Genomic DNA, 3,203 nt, shown 5'->3' on the forward strand with positions numbered 1-3,203 from the left:
GAATGTGCATAATTCTAATAAATCATAGTCACTTTGGCTCTTTAATTCTAAACAAATTTACTACCCTAAGTAATTGAAACCAAAAACATGCGAATGGTCTACTTGTCATGAATTTCGAAATCCAGAGGAACTTCTTGCTTTTCATGAACCGTGTTCAAGGAGGAACACCAAACTTAATGTTTGGTTGTGCTCTTTTGCATGAAAAATTGAATACATTTTGAATAAAGTTTGGGGTGCCTTCAGGCACACCAAACTTAGAGACAAATTGTATTTTATATGCAATGTTTAGTGCACTCTTTCAGCAGTTGTCCTGAGGATTCAAGTTCATGCATAAGAAACCATGCTTTATTAGATGCAAAACAAAACAAAAAAAAAAAAAAGAGTAAGGATATTAAAAACATGGGTTGCCTCCCATGAAGCGCTTCTTTAACGTCACTAGCTTGACGGTTGTCCCTTGTTAGGGTGGATTGTAGTGCTTGACGTCTTCTCCTCTCACTATGCAAACGTCCCCACTTGATTCCTTCATGACCTCTAAATGTTCCATAGAAAGAACTTTCCTGATTGTGAACACTTGAGGGAGCTGGGAAGGGATGGTCTTGAGGCCAGGTGGGATTGGCAGATAATGTCTTGATATCACTTTATCTCCCGGAGAGAAACCTTCAGTGGGAATTTTCTTGTTTCTCCACCCTCTTGGCAATTTCTTTACAATTCTTCCCTTTCTCTTGAAGCTTTCTTCATTGACCCTTATGCCGGGAGGATCCTTCTGATCTGTTTCTATTGATTCTTGTGGCTTTAACTCTTGCAATTCTTGTTTGCCTTCCAAGGACTGTTTCATAGTTTCAGCTGCCGGATTGCTTTCCTCCAAACACAGATGGCTACTCTCATCCTTAGGCTTTTCATGTTCTGGTTCAGGCTCAGATGCAGGTTTGAAAACATTGAAAATGAGCTGTTCATCATGTATTCTCAAAATTAGCTCTCCTTGTTCTACATCTATGAGTGCTCTAGCAGTGGCTAGAAATGGCCTCCCCAGAATGATAGGGTGTAAGTAGCTTTCCTCCATGTCCACAATGACAAAGTCTGTGGGGAAGTAATAATCCCCCACTTTCACCAGCACATTTTCAACTACCCCTTCAGCTCGCTTCTGAGTTTTGTCAGCCAGTTGTATGATTACATCAGTGGATCTCACCTCATTCAGTTGTAGCCTCTTCATAAGAGTTAGAGGCATCACATTTATGCTAGCTCCTAAATCACAGAATCCTCTGTCAATTTTTGTTTCCCCTATGATGCAGGGGATATGAAAACTTCCTGGGTCCGTTTTCTTAGAGAGTGTGTCCTTCTTGATGAGAGCACTGCATTCTTTGTTCATTGTTACCGTTTGTCCTCCCTTCAAAACTCTTTTCTTGCTTAACAATTCCTTTAAGTACTTGATGTGTGTAGGCATTTGATGGAGAATCTCAAGAAAGGGAATATTGACATGGAGAGACTTAAATGTCTCTAAAAACCTTGAATAGGTTTTCCCTTTTTCACCTCCTCCTAACCTCTGAGGAAATGGTGCTTTTGGTTGGTATATTTCCAGCATGCCTTTTTGCAGTTCCTTGGCTCGCTCAGTTCCACTTTCCTGCTTAACTTCTTCCACACCTTCCTTCAAGATTTCTGGCTCCTGCTCTGAGGGCCTGATTCCTTCTTCTTCTGAAACTTCCTTCAGTATGGTGATGGCCTTGCATTCTTCCCATCTCACTCTCTTTTGTTCCCCTTTAGGATTCTTTTCTGTGTCACTAGGGAACACTGCAGTTGATTTGACGGCCTGTTGAGATAGCTCTCCCACTTGAGATTCCATCCTCTTGAGTTTTTCACCATGGTTCCTTAAGGTAGCTCTCACATCATCCCTGAAGCTTTTCAATTCGGTTATGTCTTGACTCATGGTTGCCATCATTCCTTCTATCCGGTTTAATTGATCTTGAAATTGTTGGTTCGGATTAAGTTGGGTAGGTTGATTATTTTGGCCATGATATGATGGTTGGGGGTAAGTGTTTTGTGTGGCTTGGTATGATCTTTGGTTGGAGTTTTGGTATGTGGAATTGTTATGTTGGTTGTGGTTGTAAGGTTTGTGGTTTTGTGGTTGGGTTTGTTGGTTCCCCCACCCAAAGTTTGGGTGATTTTTCCATCCTGGGTTGTAAGTGTTGGAGTGTGGATCATATGATTGCCTTTGTTGGTTTCCCACATAGTTGGCCTCTTCCCAATCACCTCCTTCAATGCTTACTTCCTCTTGATCTTGTGTGTGTATTGCAGCCACTTGCTTTGTTTCTAATTGCCTGGTAAGCTCTGCTAGTTGCTTGGCAAACACCTTGTTTTGGGCTAGAATTGTATCAACATGGTTCAGCTCCATGACTCCCTTAGTGTTGTGCCTTTCTGATGCATAGTAGTACTCATTCTCAGCCACTGTCTCAATCACTTCAATGGCCTCTTCCACAGTCTTTTTCCTGTTCAATGAACCTCCTGATGAATGGTCTACAGCTTTCCTTGATTCATAAGAGAGTCCATCATAGAAAATATGCAATTGCACCCAATCATGGAACATGTCTGGTGGGCATTTCCTTGTCAAATCCTTGAATCTCTCCCATGCCTCGTAGAGAGTTTCACCATCTTGTTGTCTAAAAGTTTGAACCTCAGATCGAAGCCTATTGACCTTTTGTGGGGGGTAAAAACGTGCCAGAAACTTGCTTTCCACCTCATCCCATGTTGTTAGACTCCCCCTTGGGAATGATTCCAGCCACTTAGCTGCTTTGTCCCTAAGTGAAAATGGGAACAAAAGCAGTTTATAGGCATCTTCCTGGACTCCATTGGACTTCACAGTGTCACAAATTCTCAGGAATTTTGTGAGATGTTGGTTGGGATCTTCATTAGCACTTCCACCAAATGAACAATGATTCTCCACCAGTGATATTAGCTGTGGTTTGAGCTCGAAATTGTTGGCCTGAATGGGTGGTTTCTGGATGCTACTACCACAATTCCCAGAGGTTGGGTTTATGTATGAACTAAGAACCCTCCTCTCAGGAATGGCATTGTTTCCATCAGCTCTCTCATGGTTGTGAACTTCTCTATCCATGTTGAGATCTAGAGCTTCCTCAAAATTGTCCTCAGATTCTCCTTCAGATTCCTCTTCTCCCACTACTCTCTTCCCTCTTGCTTCCCTTCTCAGTCTA

General features: G+C 42.1%; 1 non-coding gene across 1 annotated transcript; it reads left to right on the forward strand.

Moving 5' to 3' along the window:
- The first annotated feature begins 2,576 nt into the window (after positions 1-2,576).
- On the forward strand, positions 2,577-2,680 carry LOC148580824 (small nucleolar RNA R71). Its single transcript, XR_015894684.1, has one exon. It is a non-coding gene; the product is annotated as a small nucleolar RNA R71 (small nucleolar RNA).
- Positions 2,681-3,203: the final 523 nt, after the last annotated feature.

The sequence above is a fragment of the Arachis ipaensis genome, chromosome B10, assembly GCF_059453495.1.
Source record: "Arachis ipaensis isolate K30076 ecotype BB chromosome B10, ASM5945349v1, whole genome shotgun sequence".
NCBI classification, from domain to species: Eukaryota; Viridiplantae; Streptophyta; class Magnoliopsida; order Fabales; family Fabaceae; genus Arachis; species Arachis ipaensis.